We start from the raw sequence: 22284 nt of genomic DNA, 5'->3' as shown, positions 1-22284 counted from the left end.
TATGACCTTTCTGTCATAGACCCTTACAGGGCTTTTCATATCCACAGGCTCATTTGGGTTGGGCCTTAATTCCTAAGCCCAATTCCAGAATTTTCTAGAACTCCTGGGGTTCTTTCTGGATTTTTCCAGAATTTTCAAAAAAAAAATATTTTCTTTTTCTGGAATTTACTTAAATTCTTCCAAATTTTTCTGGAACTTTCCAGAACTCTCTATTTTTTGGGCTCAAATGGGCTTTTTGAGGCCCAAGTTGGCTTTTTTCTTCCTATATAAGGGTAGGAGGAGTGTGTTTTCATTCACACTCTCCACTCTCCACTTCACATTTCTCTTCCAAACAGTCTATCATTCTCCTCTCTCAACTCTCCTCCCCTAGAAGCTTTTCTGGAAACTTCTTTATAGCCTTTTCCGGCCTCCTTTTCCATCCAAGGTTTTCCAGGTCCTTCCAAGCATCATCAATGGCTGATAAGAATTCCGAGAGAGCGGCGAAAACAGCCTCGGCTTCAAAACAAGGTAAGGGTGTCGAAATCCACTCCTTTTACATGTCTTTAATAGATATGATTAACACTAGGGGGGACGAATATCCCTCCACTGCACATCTCGACTCTTTTAATCATTGCAACACTTGGCATAATATAGATTATGATAAGCTAAATGCACGTTATAATGTTCGTCATCCCCTTAGGTTAGTTCCAGTTTCTGGTGGCGGCCGTACTTGCCACTGGAAACCCGATACTCTTTTTGTCTACACAGATGCCCTTGATGTCGGGCTTAGGTTTCCTTTTCATCCCTTCATTCCTCACCTTCTAGCTGATTTACAAATTAACCCATGTCAGCTTCCTCCAAACGCTTGGATGAACATTTTATGTTTTATGGTTTGCTGTCTTAGGGTAGGTTTTCCCCTATCCGTAGCTATTTTTAGGAAAGTTTTTCAATGTTACAACAGTTCTTCTGGTAATTGTGGTTGGGTCTATGTTAAACAAAGGCCAAAGTGTAAGCATATTTTTAACAGCGCCTCCATTCCTGACAATAACCAAAATTGGAGGAATAGTTTTGTCGGGTTAAGGTGGGAGAATGGCGACTGGGGCACACTCTTCAGATTTTCCTTCGGGAAGGTTAGTGATGGTAGCCTCAAATCCATTCACTTAACCCCCGAGGAAACTATCATTTATAATGAGCTTACTCGGGATGACGGTACTAGTACCAGCTGGACTCTTTTAGAGGAGTTCTCTCTCATCCACGTAGGGCTATCCTCTGTTTCTCAACAGGGTATTTTTCTTCCCTTCTCAATTTTATTTTATTTCATGCATTATTAACGCCACTTATTTTATTTTTTCTTTTGTTTTGCAGCTGCTAAGGAGATCAATGAGGATAACGTGCCTCTCCTTGAGGAGACTGCTAGGATGAAGAAGGCTCGTCTTGTGGGCCTAGATACTCGAGGAAAGGCTACGGAGCCTAGCTTCCTACGGAAGCACAAGGAGCCCATGGTGGAGGTTCCAGCTGAGGGAGTTGAGGGCCATAGTGCCCCTATCACTACTGCTGCTCCTGCCCCTGCTGCTACGGGCGCCTTTCAGCCTCTCTGGGGATTCCGCCGAGGGGATACCGTGGTTGGATCCATGAAGGATGCCTGGGATTGGTCTTACCATGGCGTAACTCCCAAGGACTTCATCGATGTGGTGGCTACTCCTGACTTGGAGAGGATAAAGCTCATGGGAGCTCAGTCCTTAGCCTCGATATGATTATTTCTTGGAATTTATTTTTCTTACTTACTTATGGCATCCACTTGCCTTATAATTTTGTTTATTGTTTCATTTCAGTCTAACGCCTACTTCCAAGGTGCTGTGAGGCAAGCTGAATCATGGAAGAGGGCTTCTAACAAAGCTGATAATGCCCTCAGGAGACAGCAGAAGAAGTATGCTGCTTTAGATCGGAAGCTGAAGCATAAGGAGGAGGAGTTAGGAGAGTCTAATGCTGAGCTGGTGGTGCTACGGGCCGAGAAAGATAAGGCTATTGATAACTACTTGGATTCGGAGGAGTTTACCCAGTCCACGAGGGTGAGGGATGATTCAGTCTTCCCTAGGTTTTTTAGGATTGGATGGGACACGGCCCTCGGGACCGTGAACGAGGCCTGTCGTGATATTAATCCGGCGGACTATGTCTGTCCCGATGACGAGGCTTTACTGCAGAGGTTTCATACCCGAGTGGTTGTCTTGGATCTTATCCCTCAGGACCCGCTTCTTCCTCCTCCCGAGTCATCTTCCAAGCCGGCTGAGGATGATAGCTCTTCCTCCTCCGAGACGACAGATACTTCCAGCGAGAGCGGAGGAGATGATGATGTGGATGCCGAGGGCACATCTGCTCCTTAGAGCTTTTCCAGCCCTGCGTGGCTTATCTATTTTGTCTTCGAGACCTTATTTATCAGACTTTGTATTATTTATTTGAACTTATTTTATTTATCAAAATTTATGCTTTCATCTCATGCACTTAGTTTACTTATTTTGTTGCTGGAATTTAAAACATATTTTGAAAACTTTCTGAATTTCACAAATTGTTGGGATTCATCCCTTACACCAGTCTTAATAAACCTCAAAACAAAACTAAAATATGTAAATCTTAAGCAAGCAAAACTTTAAGGTGCTTTTCAACCTACTTGTAATCTTGACTAGTGAGAATCGTGCTCAACCATTTCACACATAGTAAATCTTCAGGTTTTGTGCATGCCAAGTTCTCGGGACTTCAAAATCATCCATAGTCTCCAGCTTGTAGGTTCCTCTACCTTGAACGCTCTTAACCTTGTACGGCCCTTCCCAATTTGGGGCAAGTTTCCCTTTCTTCCCTACACCAGAAGCTTCCACCTTCCTCAAGACTAAGTCACCTTGTTTGAAGAACCTTTCTTTAACTCTTAGGTTATAGAAAAAGAAGCCTTTTTCTGATATTCCACTATCTTCGCATGTGCCTCATCTCGCACTTCATCAATTAGATCCAGGGCTAACCTTTGCCCTTCCTCATTTTCCTCAGCATTGAAAGCTTGAATCCTGGGGGAGGAATATGATATCTCTACAGGAACAACTGCTTCTGCCTCATATGCTAACATGAAGGGAGTTGCTCCAGTCGTGACTCTACAGGTAGTCCTATAGGCCCATAGTGTTGGGAGTATTTCATCCACCCAGTTATTCCTCGACTTCTCGATCCTCTTCTTAAGTCCATCCAGGATTATTTAATTCGCCACTTCCGCTTGCCCATTGGCTTGCGGGTGAGCCACAGAGGTGAATCGTAACTCAATTTCATTCTCCTCTCAATACTTCTTGAATTCCTCATTGTTGAATTACATTCCATTGTCAGTGACTAGGATGCGGGGAATTCCATACCGGCACATGATATTTTCCCACAGAAATTGTGTAACTTGCTTAATTGTGATTTTGGTTAAAGGCTTGGCTTCAATCCACTTAGTAAAATAATCAATGGCTACAATCAGGAACTTCCTTTTTGTCGTGGCCATGGGGAAAGGCCCCAGTATATCCATTCCCCACATAGCAAAGGGGATGGGTGAGTTGATGGAGGTCAGCATCTCGTGGGGTTGTCTAACGACTGGTGCGTGCTTCTGACAGCGGTCACACTTTTTCATATATTCTTTGGCATCAGCCATCATTTCTGGCCAATAGAAGCCTAAACGGGTTATCTTATGAGCTAAGGCCCTGCCCCCAAGTGTTGCCCACAGATACCTTCATGTACTTCTTCAAGAGCCAAGCGTGCCTCATCGGGCCTGAGACACCTTAAGTAAGGAACCACGAAAGATCTTTTGTACAGGATTCCATCTATCAAAGAGTATCTTAGTGCTCGAACAACCAATTTTCGTGCTTCAGTAGCATTGTTCGGCAACCAACCGGTTTGAATGTGAGTCTTAATGGGATCTATCCATGACGTCCCCAGACCTATAGGTGCTACAAGCTTAACATCAATGCTCCGTGTCTTCAGGACGCGGAAGTACACACTTCCTGAACTTTCCTCTATCTCAGATGAAGCAAACTTTGATAATGCATCTGTCTTAGCATTTTCCTCCCTCGGAATGTGCTCAATATGGCATTCATCGAATTGGATCATCACAGCCCTTACTAGGCGAACATATTTAGCCATCGTATCATCCTTTGCCTCAAACTCTCCCTTCACTTGGGATATGACCAGCTTCAAGTCTCCACGGACTTTTAAGTTCTTGACTCTAAGTGTCCTTGCTAAACCAAGACCAGCTATCAAAGCTTCATATTCTGCCTCATTGTTTGTGGTTGAGAAGTCTAACTTCATGGAATACTCAATTAAGAACCCGTTAGGGCTTTGTAAAACCAAACCTGCTCCACTTGAATTTATTTTTTATGCTCCATCAAAATAGAGAACCCAATATCATTTCTCCTTATCAACCTTTTCTTTGTCCTCCTTATCAACTTCCTTGTATTGAGGTATGGTATCTTCCTGCCCCCCGACTTCTTGGTTGGGTATGGTATATTCCAACACGAAGTCAGCCAATGTCTGGGCTTTTATCGCCGTTCGTGGCTTATACTTGATGTCAAATTCTCCCAACTCTATTGCCCACTTAATCAGCCTCCTACTAGCCTTAGGACTATGAATGATATTTCTCAGGGGTTGATTTGTTAGCACCTCAATCTTGTGAGCCTGGAAATAAGGACGCAATTTTCTCGAAGCCATTACCAAGGCTAAAGCAAACTTCTCAATAGTTGAATAACTCAACTCAGCTCCATGCAAAATTTTACTGACATAGTACACGGGTTACTGGTTTTTTAGTTCCTCCTTGACCAATACAGCGCTCAAGGCACTCTCTGAAACAGACAAGTATAAGTATAAAACTTCATTCAAAGCTGGCTTGGCCAGCAATGGCGCTTGAGCCATATATTTCTTTAATTCCTCAAATGCCTTCTGGCTTTCTTCACTCCATACATAATCCTTAACTTTCTTCAAAGACTTGAAGAACGACAAACACTTGTCTCCAGATTTTGAGATGAATCGTCCCAATGCAGCAACTCTTACAGTGAGTTTTTGAACATCTTTGATAGTTTTTGGTGGCTCCATGTCCAGGATTGCCTTTATTTTATCGGGATTGGCCTCGATTCCTCTCTTGGAGACCATCAATCCCAAAAACTTTCCAGATCCTACTCTGAAAGCACATTTTGTAGGATTTAACATCATCTTGTGGTATCTCAGGACCTCAAAAGCTTCCCTCAAATGGGTTATATGGTCAGTCTTTACTAGACTTTTGACTAACATGTCATCAACATAAGCTTCCATGGTCTTGCCAATAAGATCCTAAAAATTCTTATTTACCAACCTTTGATATGTGGCTCCTGCATTCTTGAGACCAAATGCCATAACAAGATAATAGTAAACACTAAAATTAGTGATGAATGATACCTTTGGGATGTTTTCTTTGTGCATCTTGATCTGATTGTATCCACTAAATCCATCCATGAAGCTCAGCATCTCATGCCCAGCAGTGGCATCTATCAAAGTATCTATCATTGGCAACGGGAAACAGTCCTTAGGGTATGCGTCATTTAGATCAGTGAAGTCCACACACATCCTCCATTTTCCATTGGCCTTCTTCACCATTACAGGGTTTGCTAACCATTCTGTAAATTGTATCTCCTCAATGAATCCAGCCTCTAAGAGCTTCTCTACTTCCTATTTTATAGCTTCTTGCCTCTCTGGGGCAAACCTTCTTTTCTTTTGCTTCACCGTCTTCCGACTCGGATCCACATTCAGCTTGTGAGTAATTAGTTTTGGGTCTATGCCTGGCATATCAGCTGCCGACCATTCAAGCACATCACTATTTTCCTGCAAAAATTTCACTAACTTCCCTTTAAGGGGCTCCTCTAGTGTGGCTCCAACGAAAGTAACTTTCTCAGGATCCTCAGGAGCTAAAGGAATCGAAACCAAATCTTCAGCTAGCTTCCCTCTTTTCTCATCATTCTCTCGAATATCCATATCTTCAATAGGCAGAACTTTCCCCCCAACTCCATCTGCCCTCAGTGAGGCCACATAGCAACTTCTAGCCATTTTTTGATCTCCTCTTTCTTCTCCAATCCCATTCCGGGTGGGAAACTTCATAACTGAATGGTAGGAAGAAGGGACTGCCTTGAATGCATGTATCCCTGTTCTTCCCATGATAGCGTTGTAAGTTGAACTAGCCTTCACCATCACAAAGTCTAACATTTATGTTGCTTGCCTTGGTTCCTGTCCTATGGTTGTTGGTAACTTGATTATCCCTTCCACGGGGCACTCCACTACTGCAAATCCATATATCGGCATGTAGGTTGGGGTCAATTGGGAGTCATTATATCCCATCCTTAAAAAGGTGTCATGGAGCAAGATATCCACTAAAGCACCATTATTCATAAGGACCCTCTTAACCGGGCTGTTTCCTATTATAGGTGTTATGACCAACGGGTCGTCATGAGGAAATTTCACACCCTCTAGGTCAGAATCATCAAAAGCCATTATTACTCCTGTCCTGGCCCTCTTCGGGGCTTCTCCAACAATATGCATAACCTCCCTGGCATATGCTTTCCTGGAGTTCTTGGATAATCCAGCAGCAGTTGGTCCTCCAAAAATTATGTTTATCACAGGTCCTTGGGGTCGTGGTCCTCCAGAGATTATATTTATCACCGGTCCCCTAGGTTGGGGATTCCGCCCCTGTTCGTCTTGGTCCCTCCTACGATCTTCGAAGTTCTTTCTTCCATTGTTATTCCTATCTCTTCCTTCCCCAGTGTACTTGTTCAATCTTCCTTTCCGAATGAGGAACTCTATTTCATCTTTCAGTTTCCTACACTCATCAGTGTCATGACCAACATCTTTGTGAAATCTATAATATTTGCTCTTGTCTAGCTTGGCTGGATCTGCCTTCAAGGGTTTAGGCCAATGAATATCTTGGTCTTTCTCAATTTCTATCAAGATCCGGCTTCTAGGAGCGTTCAACTTAGCGTATTCAGTGAACTTTTTCCCAGGTCCTCCCTTCTTCGGGGTTGAATCAGGGTTTTGCTCAGTTCTAGGATACTTGTCCATAGCAATATATTCCAGGTCAGTTTTCCGCTTCATGCCTCCAGCGGGCTCATTACTCACTACAGTCTTCCTCATGCTCTCTTCCACTTTGATGTACTTCCCGACCCTATTTTGGAGCTACAACATGCTTTCAGGGGGGCGTTTGGCCAATGACATCTTGAAGAATTCATCCCTAGTTCCCTGTTGCAGCGCTATCATGGCTACCTTGTCATCAAGGTCCGGGACTTTTAAAGCCTCCTTTGTGAAACGATTCAGGTATTCTCTCAAGGATTCCTTTGCTCCCTGTACAATGCTCATGAGGGATGCTGAACTTTTTTCATACACTCTCACGCTGATGAACTGCTTAATAAAAGCCTGACTTAATTCTCTGAAGGATCCAATAGAGTTCGGGGGTAAACGACTATACCACCTTTGAGCTATACCTGACAGGGTTTGAGGAAAGGCCCGACACTTAATAGCGTCATTCACGGGCTATAGCAATAGTGCATTGGAGAATGTCCTGACATGATTGGCGGGATCTCCAGTGCCATCATAAGATTTAATAGTGGGCATCTTGAACTTTCTTGAGATATGGGCATTCATTATTTCTTCACTGAATGGTGGGGTAGGATCATCAGGATCTCCAAGGGGAAGAAGATTGCTTGGATCAGCCCTTGGGACAACAGCCCTTCTCTATCTTGGACCATCCAGGTCTATGATAGGGGGAGGATTCCTCCCCCTTGGAGGTAGTGGGGGTCTGGTGTTCTGGTGAGCCTCCAAGTCGCGCTTCAGCCTTTGAATCTCAGCTTCATGAGCCCTGATCCTTTCCTGCACTTCTTGGGAATTCGTCCTTTGGGTTCTCCTAGGGCGTTGACGACCATCAGCCATCGGCTCTTTTCCAGCACGCCTCCTTCTTAGGGCCACTTCATCATCTGAAGATTCGGAGTCTCTCTCAGTGTAAGGACCAGATTCCTGATCCTCAGGGATAGGAGCCAAGCCTTGTATATAGGGGGTGACCGCCCTCGTGCTTCACTATTCCCAGCATGTCCGCTTCCTCCAACCTCGGGGTAAAGAGGCATCCCATATGGGGGGTTAGTAGTCACAACAGTTGAATAATCATACCCAATGGGTCGAGAATTCACATGTGCATGTAGTTGTTGAATTTGGGGATTCGTACCTTGAGTAGCCGAGGGAATCGTCCCTTGTGGCTGAGGTTCAGTTGCCCCTATCTGGGCTTCTCCTTGGGTGGCTGCATAAGTTGAATGAGGAGGTACCTCCACGGTTGACGAAATCACTTGGGTTGTCCCCGCTGGTGTTCCTCCTTCAAGGGCTCTAATTGTTCTCCGTGTTCTCGCCATGGTTTTTGTTGTGCTTTCCCACAGACGGTGCCAAATGTTATGGATTAAAAACTAGGGTATATGATTGCTTTATTTATTACTAAGGAACGTGAGCTTCAAGGCTCGATTTGACTGCTCTTGTGTTTTGTGACTCAATCTTCCTTAACAAGATGCCTACGTACCTTGTTGATTACCAAGGATCAAGTCAAAAAACGTAGTTCTGATTTGTGGGGTGAGGCCCCTTATATAGATGTTGGGTGTGGCGCCCTCCAAACCCGGGTCAGAAGTTTGGGGTCCACAACACAAACACAATATATCAACCTGTATATGAAATATTAATTGCAATGACCCTGCTCTATGTAACCATGGATCGCAACAGGTTTAAGTATGAAAATAAGCCACAACCTTAATTTTTATTACAACGTACCAAATCCCAACTAATTTAAATTGCAACCGATAATAAAATTATTCTTACAATCTTACTATCTCGCTACTGCCATAAGCTTCTGCTAGCTCGATCCAATTCAATCTGGAATCCTAGCTCGTACATTGAACTGGGAAACCTCGCTATCAACCGTATCCCTTTTTAACTATAGAATACATAAAAAGATTCGCAAGAGTGGGCTAACTAGCTCAGCAAGTCATAATAATGATAACTAAGGTTAAACAATGATCAAGTGAGATGATTCAGATGAATCAAGTTTCTTTTTAACTAATCACTAGAATTGGATATTCATTTTAAGTTATAAAACCAAGGTTAGGCTGCTGATCAGTCACGCACTAACCCCGAGCAAAGCACACAGCACTGCTCTAATTACTGGATCCAAGGCACACATTGGCCTAATTCGACCACGAATCTGGTCTGGCCACGAATCTGGTCCACATAAGAAAACTATCCAATTCTAAAACAATTCAGTGTAATAAACAATGTAATTCAATAAGCAAGATCATAATCAACATTGATAAAGCATTTGTACAAAAGCGTAATGTGATTCATGAGTATTATAAGGGTATATAAAGGTATGTACGAGAAACGGTTTTTTTAACCTGTAAAAGGATCAGGTATTAGACAAATAATGGTTTTTCAAGGTATAGTTCTTTGAGGTTTTAAAGAATGGTTAAAGTATAAAAGTTTCTGTGTTTTCAAAAAAATTTTGTTTCGGTGTTTGGTAGTTATACATTTGGGAAGTAGTATCATATTTGGGTGGTTTGGTATCTGAAAATCAATAAAGGATGGTTTACAAAGAATAAGGCTTATGACTCAAGATCAAGAGAAATCAGGATTCAAGGTTAAATAGTTTAAAACACTTGCAATACAAAACAGGAGTTGTTTTAAATAATAGCAACATGTTATGAAACAGTTCAAAAATAATTGCAATATATCTTGAAGAAAAGTTCGGAAGTACTTGCCTTACAAGGCTTTACAACTATTACTGATCAACTCTGAGCCGACTTTGCTACTCAGCTCTAACGTCCAACCACTAGATCCCATTGGATTCGATTTTGACACTCAGGTCTTCCTGTTGAAACTCTACTGAGCTCGTTGACTTACCACTAGGTTATCTTTAGTCCATCGTCCACTTTCAGGTTCCCGACTATAACCTATAGGGTCGAAATACCCTACGTTAGACGTCTAGGTATGCTTGACATATCCTCGATACTAATTCTCACCCAACAATATTCAAACCCGACTCGTAATCATTCATATTAGAATAACACAGACAACAATTAGGGTTCACATTCTCGAAATCGATCCAGTGTTCGTTTTTACAAAATACGTATATTCGTCATTTTACGAAATTAGGGTTACTGCGTTTTGGACAAAACATACAGCACAACATACAATCAGGTTCTGTATAAAATAAATATATATGTATTTACTTATACTTGCTCGACATTCCGATAATCCTCGAATACGCTTCCGTATTTACGTAATTCACGAACTAATTTATTTATTTTAAAATATTAGGACTCAGAATAAACATCACAGTCCACCGTCGGCTCACCAAGGCTCATCGCCGACGGCGGTACAATTTATTGGTGCCCGATATAATATGGTTTTCCAAATAAATTACACCGATTTATTCGATTAAAGCCAATTGCACGGAATTATTTACATAACGAATTGTAATCAATAAGCCCTGCAGAAATTAATACGATTAGTTAATTATTCCAGACACTGCACACAAAGCATTGACAAAACAAAACAGGGCAACCAGCGCACACGCGCGGCCCCAGAGGTACAGGTCGCCTCGCCGGATTTTAATTCGGCGGCAACCGGGATGAAACAGGGAAGGAAAACACCACCACAACGAAGATATATACACACGTATGTATATGTGATCAACACAACCGAACCAGAACAACCTGAAGTTACCAAGGCGGCAATAAATCACCGGAAAAATGGCCGGAAGTAAAGCACGGTGGCAACTTTAATTCAGGGGAACAAGAGAAAACATGGGATTCACAGTGGGCAAAGAGGGAGTAGTCGAAAGTACCAGGAACAGTGAACTGTGAGAGAGCCGAGGAAAATGATAGATTTCAGGGGTGAAGAGAATGAATAAGGCTGAGTTCTTTTTGTTTATTATTTTTTTTATTTCTCAGCCGAACAAAGCAATACAGTACACCTGATAGTACAAGTAGTACAATTCCTGTTATTCAAACGCGTACTATTGGATAATTACGAAAATTCTGAGACTCGGTTTGTCTCGAAATTCGAATTTAACGGACCGAGGTGCACGTAAAATAACTTCAGAAAATTACGAAAATTGCCTTAAAAGATTACAAATATCTCGAAGTTTATTGAAACATAAATTTCGTAATTTTAAAATAATATTTGAAAGGCAGTTTATACCCGCTTTTAACAAATAAACGAAACAACGCGCGGATAAAATTAATCCCAAAAATTTCCAAAATAATTTTAAAATTCTCAGAATATTCCAAACTTAGATAAATATGAGTTTCATAATTTTTGAAGAATTTTAGAATTAAATATGGATTTTACAAATAAAAGTGATCAGAAAATCATATAAAGATAAATAATTAGTAAAATATTGATTTCTCAATTTTATAAAATCCTAAAAATAATTATTGTAATTATAAAATCATAAAAACAATTTTAGAGACATTCCAAGTATTTATGCAAATAAATTTGCATCAAATCCACTTTTGAAAATGAAAACAATCCAATACGACTCCATAATTAATCACACGAACAACCTGGTATATTGTAAGTCATACATCAATAATCAAACAACACTTAGCGATCAAAACCAATACACATATTTTATTTATTTAATAATTTCCATAATTACATAATTTAAATAATTCAAAAATACACAAGTCGTTATATTGGGAGTCCTTGAATTGGACTTGGTGTAGGAGACTTGGTGGTCAAGTCTCAGAATTAGAATGGACTTTGGAGTCTTAGGAAGTAGGAAGCTGATTCATTATCCCACCAGGTTCCTTGGAGGACAATCTACAAGGATTTATATCTCCACTAGGAATTATCTTAATAGTTTTTTTCTGCCTTATTAATTAATTATGAAATTAATTAATATTCAGGGTTTTGGGCCTTCTTTATTCCATCAGGCCTGATCTGGTCCATCAGGCCTGATCAATGTGTTAACCTCTTTGGTCTGAATGTCATACATCTTCTAATTGGGCCTTGTAGCCCAAGTCATGTGTAATTAATGTAATATTAACTACGTAATCAGGATTTATTTATTTCCTACCAGGATTTAAAAATTTTTGTTTTTCCGTTGCATTTTTATGCTCGAATCCCAAATAATGGAATCAGAGCTATGTGTATAATGGGATAATTTGGTTACGTGTTTACAGTTATTCAATATATTAAGCATGAATCAGATATGCCATGTATGTATGTGATACGATTTATATGTGAGATTTAATATGCATGCTATTATGTTGATTTATGATCGAACTGATTATGTAGAGCTTTCTGGATATTCACGTGATGTTTATGCATATAATGATATGAGCATAATATTTTTCCATGACTGATCAATATGCGATTTGTATGTTATGCATGATGTCTGGTTTATAGATAGTGATCTAATCTGTTGGACAGATGGTGTGTTGACATGATCTGTGAAACGGGTTATGTTCAGTATGTATATGATACATGCTTCTAGAACTGCATATGATGTCGTAGAGGCAGAGACTGGATCAGATATGATCTTTTGTTCCGAAATTGAGATTTTTGTACAAGACTGGTCTTCAGAAAAAAAAAATTATTTTTCGAGCTGACCCCAGCCGGGGTCTGCCGCCCTCGGAACCCACCCGGGGGCTGCCGCCCCCAAACCCCCGCCTGAGGCTGCCGCCCCCGGACCCCCGCTTTATTTTATTTTTTCTCAAAGTTCTTTATTTGTTTACTTGAGCATGGTGTTGGTTATGGCCTTAAGACCTTTAGATTAAAGTTTATGGTTTTGGTTTTATAAATACGACTTGCATGTCATTTTCATTAATCTTGTAAATATATTACTTCGAATGTAACTCGAGTTTTCTTATGTAAGTACTCCCTCCTTCCCCCTCAATTCTTTACATTGGGGGACGGGGGCTCGGCACGCACTTTAATGCTCTTATTAAATGTAGTTGCATAAATCTTTTTTTTAAAAAAAAAATTCTTCAAAATAAAAATATAATGTTCAAACTTTTATACAAAAAAAATTAAAAATAATTTACAAAATATATTTTATAGTTGCCTTAAAATGCATGTCAAACATGTGACAAAAAATGTAAAGAAATGAGGGGGACAGAGGTAGTACATTAGTATAGGTTGTTTTTATGTAATGTACTTCAAGAAGGAATGATCCAAGAGGAGAAGCAGCAATCGAGACAAGAAGAATGAAGACTTGTAATTGTAATTGTATTTATATTATTCACCATAGATTGACCTTGATCCTTTCATTAGCTTGAAAGGATCACATAGGATAAAGGCCATAACCAAGCACGTTCACATACCGCACTTTACATATTGATGTATAAATGTATATATATACTAGTTAATGATGCATGCTTTAATTAGATTAATCATGCATGAATGTATGTATTAGATACGTCACCCATGCCATGCCTAAACAAGATAAAATCTGTAACGACTCAAGATTTTAAAATTTACAAACGATTATGAGATTCTCATGTTTATGAAAGACGGAATGAAATACGAATCTTCTTTATTTCTGACATGGGGCGATTTTGTCAACAACGGGTTCATTAAACTTGTAAGGCTGTGGGTTGTAAGCGAGACCGATGTGACTCCTCCACTACCTGGAAATCAAACCATTGACGAGTATTGATTTGAAATATTTTATTCAAGGAAAAATTGGGAATCTCTTTATGATGGGATCATGATCGTTATAATACTAACAAAACCTTAATGCTTATATTAAGTTATTTAGATGCCTTCCAATATGTCTAACGCATTAACCCCTAGATCGATAAGGAGTGGGTTCGCCAGAGTGAAGTACTCCCATCTATCATGGGACGGCATATTGAAGTATATGATACTTTTTAGACCTTTGGGTTTTGACTTAACTAAGTTACCACAATAGGATTGTGAACTTAGAGGCATAGAGTTTGGTGAGATTTATTGGATAAATAAGAATAAATGTTGTTCCACTAAACTATCTAAGAGTTATATAGTTGATATAATTGACAAATGTTGTCTACCTTATTGAATCGTAATTTAGGAGTAAAGCCAAAACTGAACTAAAACGTTGTGAAAATTTGGATCTTGGCTCACTAGAAAGTATATAGAAGATACTCTTTCTGAACTAATAGTTAGGGCTATTAATTTTGATAAAATAGTGGGAGATATATATTTTGAATATATATAAATAATCACTTGAACATAATTTAATAATCATCTGTAGACTAATTTATCTTATGCATTTTAAACATTGTAGATATCAAATGACAATCAATTCAAACAACTTCTCTGTGCGATCAGTCCTTGAGAAGGACAAGCTGACAGGAACAAACTTTCTAGACTGGCAGAGGAACTTGAGGATTATCCTCAAACAAGAGCGCAAGCTCTATGTCATAGATATCCCTCGCACTGCACCTCTCCCTAAAGGAGAATCCCGTGCTCAATATAATGTTTATCATAAATATATCGATGATCACACGGATGCTCAATGTCTCTTGTTAGCGACCATGAGTGCTGAACTTCAGAAAAAACATAAGAATATGGATTCTTATAATATGATTGAGAACCTTAAACGCATATTTGAAGGACAGGCTCGTCAGGAGAGGTTTGATACTTTCAAATCGTTGCATGCATGTAAGCAGAGAGAACGTGATCTGGTTGGACCGCATGTTCTAAGGATGATTGGGTATATTGAGTACCTTGCCAAGTTGGGTGCCCCGATTGCTGTGGAGCACCAGATTGACCTAATTTTGCAATCTTTAAACAACAGCTATTCTCAATTTGTGATGAATTACAATATGAACGAGATAGATAAGAACCCCATCGAATAGTTGGCTATGTTGAAAACTGCTGAGACCATTGTTCAGAAGGTATCCCCTGCTCCCATGTTGATGGTGAATAAGGGGAAGGCCAAAGGAAAGGGTAAATGGAAAGGAAAGAGGAAAATGGGATCTAAATCGAATGCCAATCCGAAACCTGATATGATCAAGGCTTTGAAGCCTAAAGGTGGTGTTCCAAAGGTTGGTAATTGTCACTATTGCAAGAAACCAGGTCATTGGAAGAGGAACTGTAATGCTTATTTGGAGGATCCGAAGAAGCAGAAGGTTGTTGTTACTACTTCTGATTCAGGTATTTATGTTATAGAAGTCAATTTGTCTACTTCTACATCTTGGGTATTAGATACTGGATGTGGTTCTCACATTTGTATAAATGTGCAGGAACTGCAGGGAAGTAGGACATTGGCGAAGGGAGAAGTCAACCTACGAGTTGGTAATGGAGCAAAGGTTACTACTTTAAAGTAGGGACTTATCATTTATTGTTGCCCACTGAGCTTCTTTTAGAACTAGATAACTATTTTTACGTGCCTGCGATTTACAGAAACATTATTTCGGTTTCTTGTTTGGACAAGAAAGGTTTTTCGTTTTTTATTCAGAACAATAGTTGTTCATTTTCATTCAATAATGTTACCTAAGGGGATGCATGTGTGTTTCATGGTTTATATGTTCTTGATATAGATACTCCTGTCTATAATATAAATAATAATAATAATAATAATAATAATAATAATAATAATAATAATAATAATAATAATAAACGTATTAAGATGAAAGACTCAAATCAAACATACCTTTGGCATTGTCATTTAGGTCACATAAATGAGAAACGCATTTCCAAATTACATAAAGATGGTTACTTGGATAAGTTTAATTTTGAATCATACGAAGAATGCAAATCTTGTCTCATTGGGAAAATGGCTAAAGCTCCTTTTGCGGACAAGGTGAAAGGGCCACCGAATGATTAGGACTTATATATAGTGAGGTATGTGGTCCAATGCGTATGATGGCAAGAGGTGGCTTTTACTACTTTATTACTTTTACTGATGATTTCAGAAGATATGGATATGTGTATCTTTTGAAGAACAAATATGATTCTTTTGAAAAGTTCAAAGAATACAAGGCTGAAGTGGAAAAGCAAACAGGGGAAAGTATAAAAGTTCTACAATCAGATCTTGGAGAAGAATACTTAAGCCTCGAGTTTAAAGGTTTCTTGAAGGAGTATGGTATCATATCACAACTTACTCCTCCTGGAACGCCTCAATGGAATGGATTTTCTGAGAGGAGAAATCATACCTTGTTGGACATGGTGCGATCGATGATGAGTCTAGCAGATCTTCCAATAAGTTTCTGGGGTTATGCTCTAGAAACAGCTGTATATACACTAAACCAAGTTCCAACTAAATCGGTTCAAAAGATTCCATATTAAATATGGACTGAGAAACGTCACAGCATGTCTTTTATGAAAGTATGGGGATGTGAAGCATTTGTGAAACGCTTGGTGTCAGAGAAGCTGGGACCAAAATTGGATAAATGTTATTTTGTAGGATATCCTGAAGAAACTAAAGGGTATAGTTTCTATAATCCTACCGAGAACAAAGTATTTGTTGCTCGAACCGCTGTATTTCTTGAAAGAGAGTTACTTTCAAAGAAAATTAGTAGGAGGACTATAGATCTCGATAAAGATCGAGTATAAAATTATATTGAACCAGAGTTGGAAAATGGTCAGGAAGTACATCAAGGTGTTCCTGCTCCGGAAACACAGGTTGTTCGTAGATCTAGTAGGGCTTGTCATGAGCCAGAGAGATATTATGGATTTCTCTTGACTCAAGATGATGATGTAATGCTCATAGATAATGATGAGCCTCTTACCTACCAAGATGCTATGAACAGTCCAGACTCCGAGAGATGGCTAGAGGTAATGGAATCTGAAATGGAATCCATGTATCAAAATAAAGTATGGACCTTAGTTGATCCACCTGAAGGGGTAAAACCTATAGGGTGCAAGTGGGTTTTCCAGAAGAAAACTGACATGGATGGTAAAGTACAGACCTATAAAGTGTGACTAGTGGCAAAAAGTTTCAAACAAGTTCATGGTATAGACTATGATGAGACCTTTTCACCAGTTGCTATGGTCAAGTCCATCAGGATTTTGCTAGCAATAGCTGCTTACTATGACTACGAGATTTGGCAAATGGATATCAAAACTGCTTTCTTAAATGGGAGCCTTGAAGAGGATGCATACATGATACAACCTGAGCATTTTGTCGATCCCAAGTTTGCTAAGATGGTCTGTAAGTTGCTTCGATCTATTTATGGATTGAAGCAAGCCTCAAGGAGATGGAATCGTCGTTTTGATGAAACAGTCAAAGGATTTGGCTTTATTCAAAATGAAGATGAACCATGTGTTTACAAGAAGGTTAGTGGGAGCCATGTGGCATTCCTAGTACTATATGTAGATGACATATTACTAATAGGGAATGACATATCTTCTCTACAGGCTGTTAAGACTTGGTTGGAAATAGTTTCTCGATGAAGGACTTAGGCGATGTTACCTATATTTTTGGGATCAAGATCTATAGAGATAGATCAAGGAAATTAATTGGCCTAAGTCAGAGTACATACATTGACAAAGTATTGCATCGTTTCGGGATGCAAGAGGCAAAAAGAGGATATGTCCCAATGTCTCATGGGATATTGATCTCAAAAGACAATTGCCCTAAATTATTAGACGATAAGGGTCGTATGAGCAAAGTTCCATATGCTTCGGCAATTGGATCTATAATGTATGTGATGATATGTACTCGTCCTGATGTTTCATATGCCTTGAGCATGACGAGCAGATACCAGTCTAATCCTGGTGAGGGTCACTGGACAGCTGTCAAGAATATTCTTAAGTACTTGAAAAGGACTAAAGATTCATTCTTGGTGTATGGAGGAGATGAGAAGCTGGTTGTAAAGGGTTACACTGATGCCAACTTTCAGATAAACAGAGATGGTTCAGTATCTCAGTCAGGTTTTGTGTTTTGCCTTAATGGAGGTGCTATAAGCTGGAAGAGTTCAAAGCAAGAGACAGTAGCTGATTCTACAATGGAAGCTGAGTATATTGCTGCCAATGAAGCATAAAAGGAGGTTGTTTGGATACGGAAATTCATAATGAGACTTGGTATGGTTCCATCGATCACAGATCCAGTTGATCTTTACTGTGATAATAATGGAGCCATCGCGTAGGCTAAAGAACCAAGCTCCCATTCCCGAGAAAAGCATATACTTAGGAGATATCACCTCCTTTGAGAGATTATTGAAAGAGGAGATATACATATATGTAAAGTGCATACTGATGATAATATTGCAGACCCACTGACTAAGACTTTGTCACAGCAAAAGCTCGAAGGTCATACTAGTTCCATTGGTATTAGATATATAGGTGATTGGCTCTAGTGCAAGTGGGAGATTGTTAGTGTTTGTGTCCTAGAGACAACACTATTATGTTTATATTATGAAACATGTGGATTATTAGTTATGATTATATGGATTATTCTTTAGTAATTTATTATTTCTTTATTTTCTCTGATAAGATGTTAGATTAATAAATGTCCTTGGAATATGATATGTAAATCTATATCTCTAAGTGCGTGACTTAGAAATGAGATTATGAGAATAGTATTAATATTTATAAAGGTCCCTAGTCAAGTATTATTGTTAAGGGATGATAATAAATACATTAAGACTAGTGTATTTGTTGGCTAATGATCACATCTCATTGATCATTGGTATGGTGATACTCAAGTCAAAACACAGGCATATGTATTAAATACATGGTGCTGGATTGACCCGTTGTGAGATACTACATGTTTATAGTGTCATAAGTTAATCTCACAGTGATAATAATGTATTGGTCCTTTGACCTGAAATCATTATATTTCTATACGAGAATTAATATATTTTGATACTATTAAAAGTTATCCTTGACCGGGTAATAATAAAAAAAGACATTGGGTACATTATGAATCGTATGAGAAATGTGAATGATCTAGATGGGATTTAGCCCTCCTTTATTAAAGGAGTGATATTATTGGCCTCTTCATTGAGTAAGACTATAAAATGCATGGTCGTGCTCAGATACTCATTTGTTTAATAGTTTACTCATTGATCAAGGAAAGAAGGATTGAAAGTTAATAGAAGATGACACAATGTATGCCTCGAGTTTGATCTATAATATAAGGCTAAAGGGATTATATTACATTATACATTATTCACGAAAGGTTTAATTGATCACCGATTTAATTATTATTACTTGGGTACCAATGATGTATTACTAGATGCTACTCATTTTTATAATTTAAATATGAGATATTTAAATTATAGTCAACATATTAATAATCTCTAGGGTCGCACAAAGAAAGCATGGAGGAATATTTAATTCAAATTCATATTTAAATTAAAAAGGGAAATTTGAATTATTTATTATTAATTAAGTTGGACTTAATTAATGGGATAAATGAATTTTGAATTTGTATATTAGTAAATCCGAAATTCAGTTGTTATTTAGTAATTGAGTTAAACTTAATTATTAAATAAATAGAATTTCAGATTTTAATAAACTCTAACTTGGATTAGGGTTAGGACTGTTTTTGACCTCTCTATATAAAGATCCTTAAGGCTCAAATTAGGGTTATGTTTTTTTATTAGATAAAAAACATAAAACCCTAGCAGCTAAAGGTGAGAGAAAGAGAGGGGAAAACAGTTCGTTCTTGGTACTAGTACACGCCTCCTCCATACCAGCTTTCGTGTGGATACCTCTACGGCGTAGATCGTCGTGGCGGGATACGTGGTGTTCGGTTAAAGCTAGGATCTCCTTTTGACAACCATAATCGTAAAGCTCTTTAAAGTAAAACATCTATTATCCATAATTATCCGTTCATTATACATAGATCCTGTGGTAGGGATTCAAAAATTTTTGTTTTTCCGTTGCATTTTTATGCTCGAATCCCAAACATACATAACTTATGCTCGTTTTTTTATAAAGAGACGTACCAGAGCTTAAGGATAAGGTATAAGAAGACCGTATAGCACAAAATTAACCAAGGTGAAGAAGATCTAGTTTATTCTTGTGATTCTTTATTTTAAGTTGTAACTTTGGATGCTAGTTTTCTTATTCGTGAACCTATACTCTTGTTTCGTACTTGGTTTTATTAAGTATAAAGACTACGTTTATTATACCATGCTTTCATCGAAACTTACATTGATGATGAGTCCAATCATGGGTTAATCGTTATCGTGGGGTTCTAACGGATTTATTTATGGATTTCTTTAGTTAATTTGTTTCGATACCTTAGTGTGTGATGATTGTATGATAACCTAGTATTGGTTGTGCTTATTCTTCTTATGAGCGTCGCGAACTTATAAGATAGTGTGTTAATCTTTAATGAAGCGAAAGTGAATTTAAGAGTTTAAAACTTCTCATGCTAGCATAGGTTCATGTATAATTGTTATGCATGATTCGTAGGTAATTTTAACCATCTTACTTGCCCTATGTAATCAAGATAGATAACTTGTGCATTAAACCGTTATATTGTCAAATTGTATAGATATATAGGGTCTCGATATAATTGGTGTCTACTCAGTTTCTATCTCTTTTGTGGATGTCTGGTAGTATGGTATTCGTACAACAAAAGTTGGCGCTTATCAGTTTCGTGTTATCTGATTTATGTCATCACCATTATATGCTAAGGTTAAGAATGAAAAGGCTATTGAATAAAGTATCTAATGAAGTTAAAATCCCATGTCTGTGTCATATATTAATCAATTCTCTTTAATCTCTTAGTTTATGTTCGTAGTATAATCTCGTAGTTAATCTTAGTATAACAAAAATCTCAAATTGTTACTCGTCTTAGCATTGGATAATAACCATACTAGTGTTGCATTAATACATTGATTGAAATTAACCTAAACCTATCCTTGTGGGAACGAACTAGAATTTATTCTATATTACTTATGATCGGGTATACTTGTGTCAATATTAGCACGTGTTTTAGCCCTAACACACCTGTCATAACTACACCTGATTGAAATAACCCTTTTGAAATGATGTGCGATGCAAGTGACTATGCAGTTGGAGCAGTTCTTGGGCAAAGGAAGAACAATATATTTCATGTGGTCTATTATGCTAGTAAGACCCTCAATGGTGCTCAACTGAACTACACTACTACTAAGAAGGAACTCTTAGCAATTGTATACGGTTTTTAGAAGTTTTGATCTTATTTGCTTGGGATGAAGGTGACAGTTTTCACTGATCACGCTGTGATTCGCTATCTCGTCTCAAAAAAGGACTCAAAGCCTAGATTGATTCGATGGGTTCTTTTACTTCAGGAGTTTGAGTTGGAGATCAAGGATATGAAAGGTACTGAAAATTAAGTTGCAGATCATCTCTCTTGGTTAGAAGATCCAAGTACAGCTCCATAGGATAAGACTGTGATAAATGAGTCTTTTCCCGATGAGCAGTTGTTTGGTGTGCAGGAAGAAGAACCGTGGTTCGTAGACATTGTGAACTATCTTGTGAGAAATATTATGCCCCCAGACTTAACTTATGCTCAAAGGAAGAAATTTCTTCACGAGGTGAAGTGGTACATGTGGGATGAGCCATTTTTGTTTCGGCAAGTATAACGACTCGTGTATTTTTGAATTATTTAAATATGTAATTATGGAATTATTAGATAAATAGAATATGTGTATTGGTTTTGACCGTTATGTGTTGTCTGATTAATATCTATGTATGATTTATGGTGTACCGGGTTGTCCGCGTGATTAATTAAGGAATGGTATTGAATTGTTTCACTTTTAAAAGTGGATTTAATGCAAATTTATTTGTATAAATATTTAAAGTGTCTCTAAAATTGTTTTTATGGTTTTATAATTATAATAATTATTTTTAGGATTTTATAAAATTGAGAAATTAATATTTTATTATTTATTTATTTTTAAATGATTTTCTAATTGCTTTTATTTGTAAAATTCATATTTAATTCTAGAATTCTTCAAAAATTATGAAATTCGTATTTATTTAAGTTTGGAATATTCCGAGAATTTTAAAATTATTTTGGTAATTTTTGGGATTAATTTTACCCACGCGTTGTTTCGTTTTATTAATAAAAGCGGTTATAAGTAGCATTTCATAAATTGTGTTAAAATTTCAAAAATTACGTTTTCATTTACTCCAGCATATATCTAGCATTTTAAGACTATTTCTGCAATTTTCTGAAATTATTTTAAGTACACCTTGAACCGTTAATTTTAAATTTCGGGGCAGGATCGTACTACCGGGGAATTATATTGCTACGTGGCAAGTCAGGAATCAATATGGCAGTAAATTGTGATACGTGTCATTGGCTGAAGTTGAATAAAA

The sequence above is a fragment of the Apium graveolens genome, chromosome 2, assembly GCF_009905375.1.
Source record: "Apium graveolens cultivar Ventura chromosome 2, ASM990537v1, whole genome shotgun sequence".
Taxonomy (NCBI): domain Eukaryota; kingdom Viridiplantae; phylum Streptophyta; class Magnoliopsida; order Apiales; family Apiaceae; genus Apium; species Apium graveolens.
This window is presented reverse-complemented; position numbering follows the sequence as displayed.